The sequence below is a fragment of the Cupressus sempervirens genome, chromosome 3 (genome assembly GCF_028749045.1).
Source record: "Cupressus sempervirens isolate cs-2001-9-10 chromosome 3, ASM2874904v1, whole genome shotgun sequence".
Classification (NCBI taxonomy): domain Eukaryota; kingdom Viridiplantae; phylum Streptophyta; class Pinopsida; order Cupressales; family Cupressaceae; genus Cupressus; species Cupressus sempervirens.
In genome coordinates this window covers 180,774,848-180,798,154 of record NC_143120.1, presented here as the reverse complement: position 1 = coordinate 180,798,154, position 23,307 = coordinate 180,774,848, and the positions used below count along the sequence as shown (strand labels likewise).

Sequence of the window (23,307 nt, the reverse complement as noted above, 5' to 3'; positions counted from 1 at the left end):
AAGGATTTCTGCTCCAAGATTCTCAAAACAATGTCTATGTGCTTTAGATGCTCTTCCCATGTTTTACTGTAAATCAAGATATCATCAAAAAATACCAAAAAATTTTTTTGAAGATGCTGGCTGAATGCCTTATTCATACAAGATTGGAATGTTGCAGGTGCATTAGTGAGGCGAAATGGTATAACAAGAAATTCAAAGTGCCCATAGTGACATCTGAAAGCAATCTTTTCCGCATCTTCACTCCTCATTCAAATTTGATGGTACCCTGATCTTAAGTCAATTTTTGAGAAGTATACAGCACCATGTAACTCATCAATGAGTTCATCTATGCATGGTATGGGATACCTATTTTTTATGGTCTTCTTGTTTAGAGCCCTGTAGTCTATACACATTCTCATTGTACCATCCTTTTTCTTGACAAGTACCACATATGATGCAAATGGACTAGAGCTAGGCCTTATGAATCCCATGTCCAGGAGTTCTTTAATAGTTTTTTCAATTTCTTCCTTATAACCTCTTGGATGGCGGTATGGGGTTGTTATAACTGGTTTGGCACCCTGTTCTAACTCTATAACATGCTCAAAACCTCTATCTGGTGGTAATCCTAGATGCAAGTCATTGAAAACTATACTATGCTTATCAAGAATATTTTGAATTTCAAAATGGAAATTACCTTGATTATTTGGAGAGCTTGTTGGATGGATTATGACTCCTGCTACCCATGCTACTTGTCCTCTTCAAAAAGTCCTCTCCATCCTCTTTGCAGAGACTGCCTTAGGTGCTCCATTTGATAAGCCTCTCAATATGACTTATTTCCCATTAGAATGAAATTTGAACTCCATAGTTTAATGGTTCATGTAATAGCCTCCAATAGAGTGCAACCATTGAACACCCAATACAAGATTTGTCTCCCCAATACCAACCACATAGAAGTCATCACATAACTCATAATCTCCTAAGATAATCTTGAGTTGTTTCACCACCCGTGTGCAAGGCATAGTGAATCCATCAGCTACAGTAACATTGAATCCCTCAAAATCGTCTACTTTAAACCCTCTTTTCGTGACAAATCCCTCATCAATAAAATTGTGAGTTACCCCACTATCAAGAAGAACTGTCAACCTTTGCCTGTTAGTACCCCTCGAATTCGAAAGGGATGGTATCTTGGGACTCCTGATAATGCTGCTAAAGTGCCATCCTTGCTGATTTCTTTTTCTTTCTCTTCTTCTAACTCCTCCTTAGTGTCATGAAATTCCTCATGCTCATCTGAATCAGATTCTAAAGCAACTTCAATATAGTGCACTTGACCTTTCCCCAAACATCTGTGTCTTGGAACCCATGGTTCTCTACAAGTAAAACAAAGCTTTTTCCTTCGTAATTCACTCCCAGTCTCTTCATCTACCTTCTTTTTTGCCACATTTATCACATCTTTTGGTGGTAGTGTTGGGAAAGTCTTTTTCTAAAAATTTCCCTTATGTTGCCAAAGATTTGGGGGTTTTTGATTAGTGACTGGTTTCATAGGCACACAAGTTTCAAGTTGCAAGCTTCTTTTGATAGCTTCCTGTAAGGTTGAGGGTGAGAAAGCCTTAACCAAACCCTTAACAGAATCTTCTAAACCATCAAGAAAAAGATAAACAATCCTCTTTTCACTCATATTAGGTACCATAATAGCCACTTTTTGAAACTCTTCTATATACTCATTAACTGATTTGGTTTGCTTCAACTTTGACAATTCTTTAAAGTACTCTTCATCATCCTTGAGGTCAAATCTATCTATCACTCTTTGACTGAAATCATCAAATGTAGTTACTTGATCATGACCTTGAGTAGTCATTCCATGATACCACCAATCATAGGCTACATCTTCCAAGTGTAGACTTGCAAATTGAACAACATCATTCTCCTTCATGGGGTTAAGTGTGAAGAAAGTCTATAATTTTTGTAGCCATGCTCTAGTTGAAATTTTATTTGTTCCATCAAAAGTAGGTATTGTAAACTTGCTTATTTTATTTTTGAGATCTCTTCCACTTATGTCATGCTCCCTCCTATTCTCTTTCTTGGGCATCAAAGTGTTCATCATATCCACATATTCTCTAAAAGGAACCGAACTGTGAAAGTCATCATCTAAGCCATTGTAAGTAGCTCTTAATGCAATCAAGTTACCTATAACCTCTTCCACGGGATTAAGGGTTGGATTCGGTACTAGTGGCTCCTCTATAGGCAAGAAGATAGTTTTGGTTGATTTAGATGGTGTGGATTTCAGATTTCTTGGCTCCTCTGAAGTGCTCCCTTTCTCATTAATAGATGCAACTCCTTGCAATTTTTTTGTCAATATTCGCAAAGCCTCTCTAGTTTCTGCCAAACTATCCACTGTTTGCTCCTGAGTATTTTGGATGTCTTGGAAGAATTTCTTTGCCATCTCATCTGGATCCACCATACTTTTCCCTTCCTTGGATTTTTTACTTTTACTTTCAACTAGAGGTTTGATCAATTTTTTTTTATTCTTTTCTCGCTGCAAATATCTTTTTTCTCTTTCACTTAGTTGCATGCAAACTTCTACAAACCCTCAGGCTGGAAAGATCATAGCTCTGATACCACTGAAATGTCCCTTTTTCTGATTTTATATGATATTTCAAGCGTCTAATTAGATTTTCAAAATCAAACAACCAATATTACAAAGATCCACCAATTTTTCAATAAACCCCAAATCGGGTATGTCCGAAATAGTGCCAAAAACTTCACAACTTCACATATTACTAATAAATCTGAAAAATGAAAATTTTTATAGAAATTTCAGCAGCATAACGGCCTAAAAAATTAAATTTCTAAATTTTTATAGCATTTACACAACAGCTCACAAATGTAGGACAAAAACTATGCTCATCGAGCTCTCGAAATTAACACAAAAATGCCTGAAAACACCACAAAAACACTAATAATCTATCTTAGATGTTTAACCACATCCAAATACATATATTCAGCTCTATTTTAATATCTTAAATTCTGAAATACAACAGAAACCCAAACTGATATGAAATACTCAACCGAAAACACCAAACTCTTACAAAAAACACACCCAAAACCCACAAATTTGCACTATTCAGCACAAGGGCAAACTCTGCATGAGCTTGCACATGGAATGGCTTCAAAATCCCATCCTTAGCCTTCCTAAAAACCTGAAAAATCCCATCTTTGGGTCTCCTTCCCCACAGGTTTGGCAGCCTCTGAAGAACAACAAAGCAATAAGCGAAAAGCAAGTTCTGGAATGAGCCCAAAGTGCCTCCAAACTCCTTAAAAGAGGGCATAACCCTAACTCACATCCAAGAGGGGTTAATAAAATATAATTTAATAATAATTTTTTATTTATTAGTCCATTTTTTTCCAAAGATTAGCCCTTTTTGCCGAAACTTCACCTTTTCGGAGCCTGTCTGCCTTAGCAAAGTTTATTATTTTTAATTATTTGAAAAGGGGACATGACACTATGTTGAAGGATTGAACTACAACTTTTTGAGTGTATCACAGTTAGGCAATGTAGGTTGCAAAGTTGAATTTGGAAACAAAACTGCTAAGATCTATGACACTGATGGAAACCTAATAGGAAAAGGTGAACAAACTAGGAGTAATTTGTTTTATCTTGATATGGAAGATGCAACATGTCTTGTTGTTAGATTTGATGATGTGTGGTTGTAGCATAAAAGGCTATGTCATGTCAACTTTGATAATTTGGTCAGCATTAGCAACAAGAACAAAGTCAGAGGATTGCCCAAGTTGAAGAAACCTAAAAACACAATGTGCAAACAATGTCAACTAGGGAAGATGACTAAGTCTAGTTTCAAAAGCAAAACATACACTTCCAAAGAAGTACTAGAATTAGTTCATACAGACTTATGTGGTCCAATAGAAGTGCAAACCTATCTAGGAGATAGATACATAATGCTATTTGTAGATGACTATTCCAAGATCATGATTGCTATATTTTTAAAGAAAAAATTTGATGCATTCCAAATGTTTCAGTAATATTTGGCTAGAGTTGAGAAGGAAAAATGAAAGAATTTGAAATGCCTAAGGTCAGACAGAGGAGGTGAGTTCACATCAAAAGAATTTGAAATATTTTGCAATGACAGAGGTATCAAAAGGCAAACATCAGCACCAAGAACTCCACCATAGAATGGTATTGTTGAAAGGAGGAATAGGTCAGTGATTAACTCTGCTAGAACCTTAATGATGAGAAGAATGGTGCACTCAAATACTGGAGAGAAGCTGTAAGTACTGCAGTCTACACACTGAATAGAGTTCAAGTCAAGAAAGGTACAAATGCAACACCTTTTGAATTGTGGTATGGTCACTCACCTAATGACGTTAAACATTTTAAATTATTTAGTTGTAAATGCTATATTCTTAAAAACACTAGAAATGGCAAGTTTGATGCAAACAGTGATGAAGGCATATTCCTTGGATACTCCACTAGAAGTAAGGCATATAAATTTTTGAACACTAACACTAATAAAATTGTGGAGAGCTTAAATGTAAATTTTGATGAGCATGCAAAAGTTCAAGTTGATGAGTCCAAGCAACCAGACGATTATAAATCCTTTGTATAATTCTATGAAGGAATGATTTTTGAAGACAATGTTGCAAATCAAGTTGGGAGTTAGAAACAAATTTTAGTGTCTACTGAGTCTCAGCCTATGAATGCCAAGCTCCATTCAGAAGTTGAGCTGCAAAATGTAGAAAATGCACATTCTAGTTCTAAAAATACTATACATGAGAGGAATGATGAAGTGCCAGATGAAGAAGAACAAAATTACTCTAAAGCTAAAGGATCAAACATGGAAAGAAGGATAGAACCAAGATTAGCCAAGTATGTGAGAAGACATTACCTTGTAGATCAAATCATTGGTGACAAGGATGCTAGACATATGACAAGAAATAGACTCAGAAATGAAGCATGTCTTTTGAGCAAGGTTGAACCTAAAAAAGTGAAAGATGCACTACAAGATGATGACTAGTATAAAGCCATGGAAGAAGAGATAGATCAGATTGAGAAGAATAAAACATGGTCTCTAGTTCCTAGACTAGCTGATAAGAATGTGATTGGTACTAAATGGGTGTTTAGAAACAAACTTGATAAAAATGGAGAGATAACAAGAAAAAAAGCCAGATTAGTTTGCAAAGGCTATGCACAAGAAGAAGGACTAGATTATGGAGAGACATTTCCCCCCATTGCAAGAATGGAAGGAGTAAGAACATTACTTGCATGTGCTGCATATAAAGATTTCAAAGTCTACCAAATGGATGCGAAGTCTGCTTTTCTGAATGGTATATTGGAAGAAGTCTACATAGAACAACTTAAGGGATTTGTTGATGAGAAGAACAAGGACATGGTCTGAAAACTACACAAAGCACTTTATGGATTGAAGCAAGCACCTAGGGCATGGTATGAGAGATTGAACAAATATCTTGTGAAAATAGGATTTGAGAGAATTGATGACAACAACAACTTATACATCAAAGTTGAAAAAGGTAAAGACATTTTGATATCAAAAATCTTTGTGGATGATATAATATTTGGAGGAAAAGATATTCTCTGCAAAGATTTTGCTGATCAAATGAAGCATGAATTTGAGATGTCAATGTTTGGAGAAATCAAATTCTTGTTGGATCACAAGTACATCAATTGAAGCATGGCATATTTGTGACCCAATCTAAGTACATCAAGGATGTACTCAAAACATTTGGGTTAGAAGAGTCAAAACCAGTTAGCACACCAATGACAACTGGACATAAGCTATCCAAGAATGATGAATTTGCTGAAGTAAATCAGACATTGTATAGGTCAATGATTGGAAAGTTGCAAAATGTTGTACATAGTAGGCTAGATATTGCATTAGCTGTTGGAATAGTGGCAAGATTTTTTGCAAATTCAAGAGAAAATCACTTAATGGCAATGAAGAGAATACTGAGATACCTAAAAGGAACTGATGAATTTGGTTTGTACTGCTAAAGGAATGAGAAGTTTGAACTAAGAGCCTACACTGATGCAGATTGGGGAGGTAACATTGATAATAGAAAAAGCACCAGTGGAGGAGCACTTTTCTTAGGAAAAGGGTTGATTACATGGACAAGTAAAAAGAAAAGCTACACCTCACAGTCCACTGCTGAAGCTAAATATGTGGCAGCTACTATAAATTGCACCAATATTGTATGGATCAAACATTTGCTGCAAGGTATGAAGGAAGAAGTCACTGATCCTATGATACTCTATTGTGATAATACAAGTTCTATCAACATATCAAAGAACCCTGTAATGCATGCCAAAATCAAGCATATTGCAATCAAGTATCACTATGTAAGAGAGTTGGTGGAAGACAAACAAGTGAAGATGGAATATGTTAGCTCAAAGGAATAGATTGTTGATATCTTCACAAAAGCACTACCTAAAGATTCTTTTGAGTATCTTAGAGGTAAGTTAGGGGTGATACCCCTAGCCAAGGCTACTTGAAGTAAAAGAAAGTATGCTCTGCATCAAATAAGCTGAATAATGAAGATTTTACACATTGATGCAGAGGATGTTTACTTTAGGATTCATGCCTGAAGTAGTAGAAGCGCTGAAATTCCAAACCAGTCACAAGCAAGGTGACAAAGGGAGAAATTGGATGAACTTGTAAAAGCTATACTTGCATATTAAGATGCTAATATGTCTTTGTCATTATTTTCAAAGAGGGAGAAGTAGACAACTGATCAACAAGAGAAGGATCAAGAGGGAGAAATTGATAGAAATAATCAGAGGTTGATCAGAAAAGAAGAAGATGAGCAATACAGAGATTGTAAAGTCAAAGAACAAGGATACAACAACAAAGAGGGAGAAGAAAAAATGAAGCAATCAGCATAGTAGAAGGAAATGTGAAGGTACAATTTACTTTTTGGCATTTGACTTACTATTCTAACCTAGTTAGCTTGTGGTTAAATAGTTTAGTCTGATGGTTGATTAGTTTGGTTTGCCATCAATGTCAAAGAGGGAGATTGTTGGAAATCTGATTGAAAAGCTCATTGTTGAAGATCAAAGAGGGAGATTGTTGTAAAAGAATGTTTTTGATTGTTGTTTTGTCATTGATGTCAAACCTACTATTTGTAGGAATGACATTTGCTTATACGATCCAAGTACTATCACTTAGTTGATTGATGAAGAGGACTTGATCAACAAGATATAACAAGAATACCTAAAGGAAAGGTTGAGTTATTATGTTGTAATGAAGTGCAAGGATCAATTAAGACAATGTTTAAATGATGTATTGATAACATAATCAAAGATACAAAGGTTGGTCACACTTAGAAACATTAAAGGAAGAAGTCATAACAAGGTTGATTGCAAAGCTTAAACTAAGATAGCAAGTTAGTTGAAGCCGAGCAAATTCCCAGTAGGAGCCAAGTAACAAGAAATTCTAGTGTGTGTCGAGTGATCTTCAAGTGTTGAGTGAAGATCATGTGTCGAGCATTAGAAAATTCTTAGTGGGTGTTGAGCATCAAGAAAAACTTAGTTGATGTCGAGTAACACAGTATGTGTCGAGCACCAGTATTTCAATAGTGTCGAGCTGCTACATTATTTCAAATGATGAAGATTTGCCAAATATGAGCTGACATAGTGGTTGCATTGAATTTTGTGAGTGAGTTGGAAGATGAGGATGATGAGTTGGTGGCACAGAATCCTATGTAAACCATTTTTGAGCGAATTCTAAAGGATTATTTAAGAAGTTTCTAGAGGAAACAAAATATGGGTTAGATGCAATGAATCCTACCTAATCCACATGAATTGAAATTAAAAAATAGAAGAATAGAGTGGGAAAAGGAACTCCAAGACTTCTATTTAAGGAGTCATAGACCAAGAAGCAAAGAGTTGTTACTACTGTTGTTGCTGAAGAGCCAAATTTTTGAAGTGGCTAGAAGGGTGTCAAGGAGGTGACATCTAGGGGAAGGAAGAGCATTGAGGCTTTGCTTCTATAAGTGGTCATGAATAGATGATTGCACTGGTACATTAAGTATGGAGACTCAAGGAGACAAATCTTGAAAGGAGGAAAAGCTGTCAGAGTTGCAGAGATTGAAGGCCAAGCAAGGGTATGAGCTGAAAAGTGATATGAGATCTACAAGATAAGTTGTATGTTGTAGTCAGGTCAAGATTTTTTAATACTCTCTAGAAATTGTATTAGATCTGAAAATCCTATGCACTTAGGTTGGCCTAATAGCCATTTGTAAATCCTTTAACAGGGTGACATTCCAAGTGAATGTTCTAAAGTCCTTTAACAAGGCCCACTTCTAACAAGGTGGTTAAATCCTCTATCAAGGTCACATTTGATAGTGTGTTGTAAGCCTTTAACAGGGCATCACTTCAAAAGAGTGAGAATTGAGTAGCATGTTACTGGTGGTTTTTCCCAAAATTGGGTTTCCATGTAAATCACTGTGTTATGTGTTGATTTCTTATGTGTTATGCTTGCATGTTGATTTATAGTAACTTGTTGATTAGATAAGTTAAAGCTTGGATGAATGAATAGTTGAATGGACTTACTATACTTAGTGAAAATTTTGAATAGGACATTTGGACCTTGAATAATTGATTCACACCCCCCCCCCCCCCCCCCCAACCTCTGAGTTATTCTAAAGCATTCCTAACAAGATCAATAAAAAGTAAGGTGTCTTCTAATATAGATCGATAAAAAAAAAGGTGTCTTCTGGTATCAATTATGATAAGGAAAATTTAGAAAATAAAAAAATCACAAAAGTTTGAACAAAATTGATAACAAAATGTGGTCTATGACATTGTGCTAAAATAGTAAAAGAATCTTTCCATCGTAAGATTTAAACAAAAAGAGAGATATCTAGAAAACAAGTAGGTGCCAAGCATCTTGCTAAACTAATGAGTACTATTATGTGTAATTGTTTAAGGATTAAAGAGATGTTGAAGATAATACTCACAATCATTATCAACTATTACATAGTTAGAAAATGTAATTTTCGTTGGTCATACAATAATGGCTAGAATTGCCACAAAGACATTGGTCTATGCACCCAACATTAAAAAATGGAAAGGAATACCTAAGCCTTTGGAGAATATATCTATCAAAAAGTGCTCTATAAAAAGATTATAGACATACATTTAATGCTGATTTTGTGAGTAATTTGTTTTGAAGATTTTAGAAATCTTCACAATTATGCCTAGTATAGCTAGGAACAATCCCTTGGGTAAAATATACACTTATTGTATGATAAGTAGTTTGAGCTCCCAAATCCAATTTGAAAAATATGATAGACATCTATGGAAGCCATGCAAAAAGAATTAATGCATTCTGACTTTATGTGGGAAGTCATGACTAATTTGATGTCAATATCTCTTATCATTAATCATCTAGAGGGCACAATCCTTTTGCACATCATATTTACAGCCTTGGACATTGACGATGTTCCTTTTATTGTTTTGAAGGTCACATCTTCCATGTGCACTATAGAATCTTTTGTGAAAAGGATTTCCTTAAGAGCTCTAATCTTTACTCCTATTGCTTGGATTTCTGAGGAGTAGGTTAATGCAAGGTGGAGTTGTTTATTGTCCCAAAATTACCACCACAACATTTATGCATTTCATAATAAACACTATCTGAAACATGGGGAAAAAAACCTAATTTGTCCATATTTTATGTAAAAATTGATACCACCACATTTTGTCAATAGAGTAGTAATGTGTTTGGGTTAATATCTAACTATGGGTGCTTGAACAAAAAGCTATATATGTACACAAGGAAAGCTAAAAAAGTACCAGAATGAATCATATCGAACTACTGAAATAAACAGTCACAACTCTGATATGTGCATACTCTACACTGAATACAAACTTGCCCTATTAAACAACCTCAACTCATGACAAACAAGGAGTAATGGAAAGGCTCAATTAAAGTTGTTGAATTTATGTCAACGAAAGTTGTTGATATTATAATATGGGTGAATTTGAGTGAGGTGAACAAATTTTTCTTTCAAAACCATTGTGCAAATATAAACATTAAGTACAACATGTCCAATATTTTTTTAGATATGCACATTAATTAGATCAACTTTTTCTTTCAAAACCATATGTGCAGATATAAAAATTAAGTAAAACTTGTCCAATATTTTTGCAGACATACACATTAATTACACCAAATTTTTCTTTCAAAACCATATGTGTAGATATAAAAATTAAGTACAACATGTCCAATAATTTGGCAAATATATTTTCTTGTGAAGAAAGATCACACTTGACAATATGAACCCATAACAAAATAACGAGAGAATTGCTAGATTGTGGTCTGAGTTCTGAAGAAAAGTTGATAAATGTAATTGTCTTTGAAAAAAGTGTAAGGGCTTAAAGAATCAAAGAATTCTAATCACAATAGCCCAACATCATTGTAGGCAAAATGGTCACGTTGAAGGGAGCCACAATTTTCATTGATTGTTGAATGTGGATTTCCAACTAGAGGAACATGGAGGTGTGAATATCCAAGTTGAGGATAACACTCCTGTGGAAGAAGATGATAATGTGCCAGAGGACATGATTGAAGAAGATGGTATTGGCATAACTGACACCACTATTTGACCTCATTTTTAGACCAAAAATTTTGACCATCTAATAAAATGGGGTCAAATTGGTCGAAATATGGAAGGCAACATATACATTTTTTAAAAATAGAAGCCCGTGTTGGTTGAAATTTTGACCAACACAGGCTTCCACTATGTCAAAAAAATTAAAAGCTCTTTGCTGCCCTAATTTCATTCTTGCATGACCGGAAGATAGCTTGTGCGGTTAATTTTTTCCTCATTGCATTTTGTGGCACCAGGATTACATGCAGAGGTAGGGTTTGAGGATTACATGCCAATAGCATTTTACAGCTTCAGTGCAAATAGGGGTTTGAGAGCTTCACTGATGCAACCTCCAAAATAGTAAGGGTTCTTACCCTTCTTTTCTTCATTAGAAACACAAACATTTTAGTTTAATCCAATGGCTTTGCTCAATCGTTTAATGCCTAATCGTTTAATGTTTACTGCCGATCATATGAGCCTTGCCCTACTATCTAGCCAACCTTTTTCATCACTTACATTTTGTTGGATGTTATGGCATTATGTTGATGAAAAATGAGATCCCTATTTTCTAATATCCATGGCTCACATGAAGCCAAAGGACTCAACCAAAAACTTCATGGCTTCATCTTCTCGGCCTTTGATATGATTCAGTACATTTGAAGGAAACAGTTTGCCTGCGTGCTTATCCTTTGATTAAAAATCAAATATTTAAATAAATATAATAGTAATAATGCACACGACTATAGCTAGGGCTTTCATCAAAAATATGCATCGCTCAATTTGTAATGACTATGAAATGAGCAATGGCATTAAATAGATATTGTGAGAGCACTTTCTTTTTATAGGTGTATGGCGTATAATTCTTAATGATTGACAATGATTATATGAGACATACCATTTAAATCTAACTACCAAATGTCAAACTTCTCTGCTGCATGTCTATCTTTTCTATGAACTATACATAAGTTGAAAAGTTGAGTCTTAAATTTATCAAGTTAGTTTTAATCAGTAGGCTTTTAATCATGGCAATTTTTAAATTTAGATAGCTGTATGTATCTTTAGAAGGAAGTAGAATGATTTTGATGTTATCAAACAACATTAATGGCAACTATAAGGAAAAATTTATGTTCGATCGAGATTGTGTCAGTTACTTTAGAACTCTTACTATTACATTTTATCGGCAGATCCATATTGTATATTGGCTTTCTCACACAAGGAAAAGCTTGAATGTAAAATATAGTCAATGGTGTGTATTCGTGATAGTGATAGAAGATGCATTGATGCTTATCCTTAGCTATAATTTGAATCCTATAGTTTGAAATCCATCAAGCATCTACAACCCATTTTTCATGTTAATAGCAATTTAACTTTCCTATGTATAGTAATTATTCAAGAAACATCCTTCAAAATCTAATTTATAAATGTCTAATCTACTTCACTTAAGCTTTTCCTAAAACTTACATGTAAATCATTGATGCAAAAAACTGATTTCGTTACCTCTCTCTTGGTCGTTAGCTTTTCCTATCATCCTAGTTTTAAAATTCAGCTTACTTTTCGAATCTTTATGTCTGATGAGTATTGGGTCAGTGGTTGTCCAACTACTTCCATGATCCATCCTAGGTATTTTCTCATAGAAAAAATCAGTGCTTAATTTTTCTATAATGTATTTGACCTTATTAGTGTCTTAACATCATTTGGTAGAATTAGAATGTATGGATGAACTTCGAGTTATGAGCTCTGAGTTAGGAATGGCTAACTATTTATAATGGGTTAGGAGATTTGAGTTTTAGCAATCTAGATAGGTAAGTCAAAAATAAAGAAAATAGTTTGGAATGGATGTCTCCACAATTGAAATCTACCTATTCATGCTCTACGAGACAATTTAAGCACCCTTACTTTCATACCTCACCCCTTTTTCAAAAAGCCCAAAAGTAATAGTATTTTTTGTTATTTGCGACTTGGCACTGTAGTAAAAGTTACCCAACCATAGCCTATAGTTCTAATCTTCATTTAGTGTTTTGAAGATGTGTTTTGGAGTTATACGCCTATAGTTCCAATTTAAGCCAAGTTGATTTGCATATTTTAATTTTGGTTTTATATTTCACAATACTATCTCTATTCTGTAATGTGCACACCAGGTGTGATCATTCATTTCATCCTTGATCAAATATCTCCTTGAAGGCCACCACACCAATTTCTCCTTGGACTATCTCTTTATACACAGTCAAGATCCAGTTTAAAATGGCTGCATTATGTCCATTTACCAATGCCAATGATCACCTTGCAATTTACTACCACCCAAACATTTCATTGGGGCCTAATAAATAATATTCGTAGCTTTTTTTATATGAGCTATTAACTTTTGAAGTCAGTTTAACTTCATACAAACTATGATTTTGGAAGTAGATAAGACTAAGTTCCATACAAGTAAATGGACAAATTATGTTCAAAATTGCAAGGTAAATGATTAATGTAGAGATTCAAGAATGACAGATTGTAGCAAGCACCACTTTAAATTTCTAAAAACTATTCTAGTTTTCTTTTTGAATATTTTGTAGCATCTCTTGTATGTCAGTTAAAACTTCTATTATGTGCTAAATCTGAATGTTCTTTGATACTTGGAACTTGCAATATTGCATGCTTTATACTTACCTATCACATTGATCAGTTTTTATCTTTTGATCATCTGCAGGTATAGAGTTTGTTTTATTTATTGATCCATACTATCTGTATCACTTTTCTTTTTGTTTTTTCAATATCTTGATTCTTAACTAAATTTTGTAGCAAAAAACCACCTGTACTTGTCACACTCTAACAGCTTCAATGAGCATCTTTAGTAGTGGTTACATGGGCACATTGTTATCTTGATCAAGAACAAATTTCACAAAACATAGTCTTTGTGTTTCCTATCGTAAATGAAAATCCCAAAGTACTCTGAGAGATTGGGAAATGTGTTGCAGGAGTTGAAAACTTGCATTTTTTGGGATATCATGAACAGAAACACAACCAAATTCTAAAGTTGAATACAAAGCATGGTGAGATTCAAGAATAATAAAGAGAGTTAATCGAATGAATGGGAGAGTCAGAAATAATTCCTATCTAGGGCATTCAATCCATCATGATATTTTGAGGGTAGAATATTTGGAAAATTTATGTGAAAAAATTGTAGTTGAATTCCTAAAAATGTTACATTTGGACATTGTTAACAATCACTTTAAACAATTGTGGTTTTTACACTTTATTGGCACTGTAATGCTTTTGTACGTAGACTTCTAATACAAATATCTTAAATACATCTATCTTAAGAAATAGCAGGAGATATCAATTAGAGCTATTTTATTTACCTTATTAAGTTATTTAATATACTTTATATTTACTACATGCAAAGACATAAGTTTTATTGTATCTAGATTGTTCAATAACTTCAACTATTTGTATTTAATTTTTTATTTAAATTTTAAAATTCTTATCTTTAGGCAAAAAAATAGATATTTTATTTTATGTTTATACAAGGCATCTCTTTATTTTCATGTGGTTTATTTTGGAAATATCATGTTCATAATAAATATTAGTATTTTGACATGTAAATAGTTGTCAAATTTGAAAGAAAGAGTTTTTGTTAACACATTTACACCATTACACACCACCCCTTGCTGTCATTGTAGAACACTTCTTGACAGTATTGATGCAAATATAGTTTTCTTTGCAAGTTGACAATAGACATCATTAAATTAAGGGAGAAATTGACAACCTATCAAGAATGCAGCTAACATAAAATAAATGTCCACTCTCATTCCGCCTATGTTATTATTGCAGAAATTGCTTAAGCTCCATTATTGAAACTTTGGAAGGTTTGTGCCCAAAAAAACAAATGATCTAATTAGAGGATGACATGGAGATAGAAAAGAGTTTCTAGAAGTTTGAAAAGAGCTGTCATGATTCTACTATGCAATAAGCTCAATGACTCTTCAATACCAATCACGCTTCTTCAATAACAAAACAAGAGGCATGTGAGTCTGTTCTTGCAATGGACAATGAGAGCAGTTGGGTGTTTGGCACAAGAACCAAATTCTTCAGGGCAGATCATTTTATGAAACTAGAGGGAATAAAGTTATAACTTGTGAGTTATGGAAGCAATCTAATCAGACATGGTGTTGCATGTTATATTTCATAATTGAATTGTGATGGAAGTATGATATTTGGGACTTTGTTAAATGAATTGGTATCCTTTCTTTTCTTTTCATAGAGACCTATTGACACCAATGTCCTGAATGCCTTCAGTCAAACAATTCATGTTCTTTGTACATGTTTTGACCATCTGGATTAAAACATTTCATAGCAAGCTGATTGTGTAGAGAAGTTACAAGTGTATCTCATGCACTGAGCCAATAGAGTCAAAGCCATTTTTGACATAAAACATTACTCTCATTCTTTCCCATATGCATGTCCATCAATCAACATTCCAAGCTCTATTTTGGGCATTCTATCAAAAAATTTGATATCTTACTAATCCCATTGCACTATGCATTTCAAGTGCTAAGCTTTGTCTTTACTAAGGCCATTGAACGGTTAACAATCTCTTTGATGTTTCTTGCATTTTCTTTGTACATCCGTGCACTATCTCCATGATTCCATGTTTGGTCCTTAGCCTCTTTGTAATAGCCACATGATCGATGATTGCCAAATAGTGCCAACATACTATGTTTGATTGACAATGATCATCTTCAACCGTGTGACTTTGGCTCATTGCTCCAAATTTCTTAGAGGATATAGAAACTTACTGACTGTAAAAAGCAGGTATGTTCTTTAAAAAAAACCCATACTCACTGTAAACAACAGGTATGGACTTAATGCATATTTCATGAGTTGTGGTTCATAAAAACCCATACTCATCAGCTTGAATTGTTTGTTTAATACCCAATGCATTGAGGTGATGCTTACAATTTGAATTCATAACAACCATTTCTCATCAACTTAAATTGTTTTTTTAGTACCCATTGCATTGAGGTGACACTTACAAGGTTGAAGTATTGCAACTTCCTAGAAGGTCTGCCTACTCAATTCCGCGATGATCCAAATTTCCTTGACGATAAAGTTTTGCCCAAGATTAAGCCTTCTTAGCTTTCCATGCCATTTGAAAAACCTTCAACAAGTTAAGTGCCTTATGAACCATTGATCATAGATCTACTCAGTTCCTTCATTAACAACTAGGTGGTATTTTTTGTCATGTCAAATTATGTGATGTTTAATTAGTACTGATCTTGAAACAATTGCAAGAGTAGTGGTTCACAAGAGCTCATCTCTTGTAATTACAAATAGTCCACTTAGCACTCATTGCATCCATGTGATTCTCATACATTTGAAGCATTTGAGATTTATTTGGTGTTGTTGTTGCAAGACCAGTACAAATTTGTTTGCATTTGTAGAAAAGAAAGCATGGAGAGTGTGAAGGAGAAAATGTTGTAGGTCTAGGAGCTCAAAATGTTGTTATTAAAAAAATTTCGGGTGCCCACTATTTAAATTTTTATGGAAGGTTCTCCAAGGCTTAACAACCATGTTTGAATGCTTCAAGTGGGCTAGAGTTTGGTAGGATAGACTCGAAGCAGAGGAATTTGTCATGGAGTTGACAGTGATAGCATTGGATGTTTTGGATAATCTACTCTCCCCATTGGATAGCCAATGACATGTGTGTAATATGTGCAACCCAAAATCATGTTATATAACAAATTTATATATAAATCAGTAAACTGATTAATTAATATAATATTCTTGTAATCTTATAACGATATATAGGAGGGATGTGAAATATATATCTTCCTATTAGTTTATTCATTATTGTATTTACATATAAATTGTTATATATAAATATATATAGGAATATCAAATTATATATTATATTGTACAGTGAACCCAACTAGACTAATTTTGGGATTGTTTTGCCATATTGGCAAAACCAATTTTTGTAAACTAGCAAATCACCACAGAGTAGCTGGATGTTTTGTGACAAAAACCTAGAAAATATAGTTGCATTTATATAGGATGAAGGTTTATTAAAATTTAAAGAGGGAAATATGTAATGGATATAATAGTCCAAGAGATTTGACCAGCTGGAGATGAATACAATAAAGAATTGGGGGATAGTAGATTAGATAATATAATAACATTACAACATAGTGCACATGAATAAGAAAGGAAATTAGGAAACTAATGGAATTCTCATCATTCTAGCTTCATCATCACCTTTACCATATATTTTCCTCAACAATATTCCCAAATGAAAACACTAAAAAGTTTCCAATTTCTTGTGGATTGTATCAAATCAGAATGTCAGCATCGCAGTGAGACAATGTCGTTATCTGGATATAGGAAGAAAATCAGGATACAATTGTAAGAGCATGATGGCACACTAGGTTGCCTCTATGTTTGATCTTTTTGATTCTTAGATGGTTCATGGTGATCTTGTTGGCATTTTTGCAATGATCACTACTACATTTAACCTTATTTTTCTATTGCAACTGTGTTTCTTTTTCTTTGCTTCATTTTACTAAACATTCCCTATAAACAAAATATTGATTGTGTTTCAATATTAAAATGTATGAGGGTATGTGAAGACTTTGCCTGTTATCCACAAAAACTGATTGAGAAGCACACGAAGTTTTGACAACTCATGCACCCTTGCCTCCTCAATTGGTTTTATTTTCGAGTAATGAGTATGTGCAGGATCATGGTGTGCCAAAAAGTGGCGATGTGAAAAAAATAGAGTTTGAAGACATCCAAAAGTGCTTCAAAATTCGCTCTGACTTTTTTCCACCTATCCAGGTACTAAACCTAGAAGGTAAGGCCGAGCCTTATCGGATATCCGATAATTACAATCCCATAATTATAATTATTATAATATAATATAATATTATTATTATTATATTATAAAAATTTAATATTATGATAGTATAATATATTATTTAATATAATATAATATAATAATATTATATTATAATATTTAATATTATAATATATATATAATATAATATAATAATAAAAAAGTAATAAATTATAATATAATATATAATAAAAAAGTATAATATATTATAAATTATAATAATATAATATAATAATATAATATAATATTTTATATTATAATATATAGTAATGTAATATAATATATATAAAATATAATATAATGTAATATATTATATATAAAATATCATATAATAATAAAAACGTAAGATATTATATGTTATAATTAATATAAAATATATCGGATATCCGATATCTATGCACAACATAAAACAAAAAACACAGACCCGCGGGCCCATTATCATGTTATTTGGGGCCAATTTTTTGCTTGGGCAATCAGATATATGATTGAATATCGGATATCAGATATTAAGGTATTTTTTTTTCCCAAACTCATTTTAAACCTAAATTCAATAGATTTTAGCATGATTTTTTTTGTTTTAGTTGAATCTAGGGTTTTTTTTGAAAAAAATGGTTAAAATTAAGGTTTTTTAAAAATATATATTACGTTTTGCAATTCAATAGGAATGACTGATCAGAATGATGACACTGAGGCAGGGAATAATATTCCTCGTAACCTCCCACCAAACGATCTAGTACCCCCACAAAACCGTCCACCAAATGATCCTCTACCCCCTCAAAACCCTCCTCGAATCGAGGATCTGATAAATGAAAATCTCACCGAGTTGAGAGGTTTGCATAGAATATATAATAATGTACTTGCATTGGCTCCTATGTTATCCACGTTAAACACCATAGTGGATAACATTGAAACCCTTATGAACCAACAAAATGCCACTCTTCATTGGCGTGATGAAATGCACGAGATGTTTGAAGATCGTTTGGACTATGATGAGGTTGTGGCCCTCAACATAACCAAAGACGATTTGGCTAGCCTTTTTGTGAACCCGAAAACGGGTTTACCAGTTGACCCAAAAAAATCCAAACTATCCATTAAATGGTGTACAAATGATGCCATATGTGCAAACTTTTGGGATCATTGGTGGATGGTCTTTGATATCCCTCGACATGGCAATTTAGACATACCATTTTATTTCCTTAGAAAATTATATGCAGAATTTGTGTTGAAACTTAAAGTGAACTATTTGAGCATGAAGCCCAACATGGGCTTAGGACTAGGAGCTCCTCAGGATAGACCCTCTTCCCAGTGGAAGAAAGTTGGTACTTTTGTCCCCCCCACTGATATCTCCCCTCCTCCTCGAGTGCAACATCCAAATATTATGACAGAGGCTAGCTCTCAAACCATCAGAGCCATTCATAGGCTAAGTAGCCTAATGATATCTCAGGCTAGGTTAGTCCTACCTCCTCATGTTGATGATGCTGGTGCCAATTCATCATCGGCTAGCTCATCACATGTTTGTGTGCCTCACACTTGCATTACGTGCAAGAATATTTGCCTGGGTCCCATAGGTGATCTTCTTGAGTATCATTTTGTATTAGATGAGGATACACTAGACACACGTGCAGAGGCTACAGACCTTGATGCAAGAGTGGAGGGGAATGCAGAGGCATGGAATCCTTCAGTGTTGGTACGAGTATACTTTTTTCGTTATGAAATATGCAATTTAAAGTTAATTTTTATAATAGAGTAATTTTAATTTTTAAGCCATATTGACTTTTATATGTATGTGATCTGCATTCATGTTTAGTTGATGACTGAGGAGGAGCTCAGACAGATTGATGATGCCATGCTCTCGGCCATTTCATTTGGCCTTGAGACATCTACGGTACATTATGTTGTGTTCACATTTTTTTTTCTATTTGATATTGTAGCATATATGGTTGCTAAACTTTCTTTTATCTTGTAGGTACCACCTGTCCTGGGGGGACAAAGTGCGGGGGGTGAGCCAACATGCATTGAAAAAGGAAAGGTAATTAGGTGCTTTCTATTTGATTAAATATCGATGCATTCTTGTAACATGTTTGTGGTAATTCTATTTAATTACATTTTTTATTGTATATAGGGCCTGGCTACTGTCGATGAGCATGTATAGATTCCATGTCGTAGACCATCAGGGATTTCCATTCGCACTGAGAGCCCCATTGTATGTATAAGTATCATTTATTTTTTATTATTCTTATCTTCATAAATAAATTCAAAACTGATTTCCATGATATTAACAACTACTATTTTGTATCTCATAGGAGACTCCTAGTGCACATGAGGTCCGACGAGAGAGTTATGTAGATTTGATGACACAACCATTCTCTCCTGAGGAGGAGCCTAAAATAGTAAGTTGTAGTTTGAATTCATGATTAAATATGTTATAAGTTTAGCATGCTATGAATTATAATGTTATAGTTTAAATTGTAGATTCATCTGAAAAACGTATTTGAACATATATAGCCCACAATCAGAGAGGTAGAAGCATTGCTGAGGGCATATGAGAGGACTCTTGACTGGCATAGGAGGTCAATGAGAGAGGTATTTATTATGAAATTTTGATAGTATAAATCTTCATTACAAAAAAATTCATTATGCATTTGAGTAATTCAGTGTTAGATACAAAGAATCATATAAATTTAGTAGTCTAACTTTGGGTTTTCCATTTTTGTTTATGTAGGAGGCATTTGATCCACCTAGTGCAGCAAAGAGGCTGCATTTTGATCATCCACCAACACCCTAGGATAGTATAGTTGTCGTAGGATGCATCATGAGAAATTTTGAGATGGCATATGCCACATTGTATACAGAAACATTGATATTATACACATTCTAATGGCATGATCAGCCACATTTTGTATATGGATCTATGTATTTTGATATATATTTGAGTAATTTGTCTATGGATATGCTGGTCTAATTGATGAATGAATGATAAATACAGAAAGTAGACATCCATTTAGTTTGTCAATCATCAATTTTAAATTCTTCTTTTAACATGTTCATTATTAATAAATGGTATATTACAGTTCAAATTTTTATTATTGATTCATATTATATGAGTAGTGGTTTGTACAGATTTATGACTTATAAGAATGCATGGTCTATTTAGCACTTATTGCATTCTAGCAATGCTGATATCGATGACAAAACTTCTTAAAAATCTCCATCCTTGCACTACTCTAACTCAAAACCTATTTAACCATGAAATTTTCAAGATCAAAATCAGTCAGTTCACTAGCTCATTTAAAAATTAATATCATATGAATTCAATATTTATTCTCAACATCCCCGGCACTGGAAAAGTCTTATTTTGAGTGGTTGAGCTAACCAAATGCTTTTAACATATATTTTGTCTTTTAAACGTAAACTGTAATAACATAAAAAGATGTGTGACTTATACAGATAATAATAGGAATAGAAGACATATAAGTAATTTTTTTAACATTAAATACTAACACATGATGCTAGATTCTTGAAGAAGCACCTCATCCTTCTTACTTATTGTTTGCTGCTTAACCCTTTTCTAAGCATACTTACATGTTGACTTTCTATCACACCCACCTTTGATAACTAAGCATTTGTTAAATGAGGAAAAGGCAATTATTATCACAAACTGTAAAAAAGGTATACAATTTTTGAGGGATATCAAATTTTTCTGCTTAGGCAAGGTTTTAAATTCACCTCCTATTTCACACGTAATTGTCTTTTTATTACAAATATTATGGTGCTTGTAGACTTGGAGTAGAATGCTAATAAAGTTAACATGTGATGTTATTTGTTTTTGTCGCAGTAGTAGTTTGGTCCAAGAATTTTTAAGAAGGTTGCAGTGTAGAGATCATGTTTGATAGTTGACCAAGATCCTTACAAATTTTGCAAAGAGGACATTGAGATTATCTAGTGTAGGACAATAGATTTCTCAGCATTCTGTAGCATTGGATAGTCAAATGAATTTTGTCTAAAACTTCCTGATGGTATTGAGCTTACTAAAATCATTGAAAGCTTGCCTCTGCATAGAGCAATGATAGAGCAACTTATTCTAGAAAATGGCAATTCATTTTCTCCCTTTCCATGTATGGTTCCAACTATTAATGTTCTAGAGGGTGTTAATCTGCCTTATGAGATATTGTTTCAAATCAACTCTCTTATTCATCGTGGGATACTCAGTGGCCCAACACTGAATTGTCACTTTTTTGATTTGCTAAATAATGAGAAGAAATCAACTTTGCACATATGTCTGACCTTAATAGAACTACATAAATTGAAGTCGACATGTTTTGACCTAGAAACATGGCTTCAAAATCAAGTAAATAAGTTGCAAACTAGTCAAAATGAGTTGAAGTCTCTGACAATTTCTAGACATAATGAAACATTGAAATTCCATCGAGCCCTAGTTACTCTGACTAGGGTCTACTTTTTGGGCCCTGACTTGAATATTTCAAGTTGAGTGACAAGGAATTTTCAAAGTATGTTGATGATTTACTCAAAGTCTCTTTTGTGGAGGAGGACTTTAACAAGCTTCATTCAATTGCTTTGACTGCAAAAACTGAATATGGCTTTCATGCAAGACCACAAAGATCACAAGTATATGATAGAATATTGTCAATTTTTAAGGAAAGCATTACAATAGGCAAAAAAATATTTGAATTCCTTGGCTTCTTAGCCAGTCAGTTGAGTGAAAATTTAGTTTGGATGTTTGATTCAAATGATGAAGTTATTGCCAAGTCCATCAAAAAATGGATGGGAGATTTCCACTGTACAAAGGATTCAGCCATACATGCCACGAAAATGGGGCAACCATCTAACTCTTCAAGGTAAACATTAAATGTTTGAGATCATGAAGTTTCCCTTATTCTTGATAGTTATGTTCATATAGATGGTATCAACTACTGTTATTCAGATGGAATCGGGAAGATTTCTTTACGTTTGGCAAAGCAGATAGCTCATATTTGTTGATTAAGTATGCCTCCTCCTTCAATGTTCCAGATCGTTGTGCTGAATCCAAATGAAATGTGATCTCTTGAAAATGAGATAGGTTATTTTAGGCCTTAGAATCACCATCATGTAGTATTTGATAGTTCATCGATAGCCCTCACAAGTTCCAAGGTATGACCCTTGAAAGATCAACCTTGAAACACAGTTAGAGAACCTTGGGGATTCCTCAGTACGAGGTGGCCACAGATGATGGATAGTCTCTATGGCCAGAACAAGGGTGTCACTAGGGTTCACCCACCCAATTAGAGCTAATGGAACTAATGATTTGAATAGTTCTAGCCATTAGGAGTTAGATTTTTAAAAGTTGTCAAGAAAATTGCAAAAGTTGCTAAGCAACTTTTTACAATTTTTGTGCTAAGACAAGTTTTATTGCAAATTTGATTGCAAATGAACTCTACAAACTCCTAGGGACCCTAATAATGTTCTAAACATCTAGATTTACCTAAAAAACATGGAATTTACCAAAAATCCACTTTATTGGACCAATTGATGGCCAAGGCTTACAGTTGCACCATGGGGTCTTGTGTCCATTACAAATGTGGATGGTCACAGGGAGATCATTAGATCTATCCCTAGACCTTATTACATCAAGAAAAGAAAAATGATTAGGTGCTTTGCACTAGTGTTCCCTGTATTTTTTTAATGTTATTGGACTAAGAACCAATTTTCCTCTTAGTTGGAAGGGTGGGCCTAGGGGTTCAACACTAATGGGTGATGTTGAACCACCTTGGTAATGACTAGTTCATTTGGGGAGGCTTGAGACTGCATGCAAAGAAATTCTTATCGATTTTACT

General features: G+C 33.8%; 1 pseudogene; it reads left to right on the top strand.

Moving 5' to 3' along the window:
- Window positions 1-22,534, top strand: part of LOC149565380 (RNA-dependent RNA polymerase 2-like) — a 37,379-nt pseudogene extending 14,845 nt beyond the window's left edge.
- The last annotated feature ends 773 nt before the right edge of the window (window positions 22,535-23,307 follow it).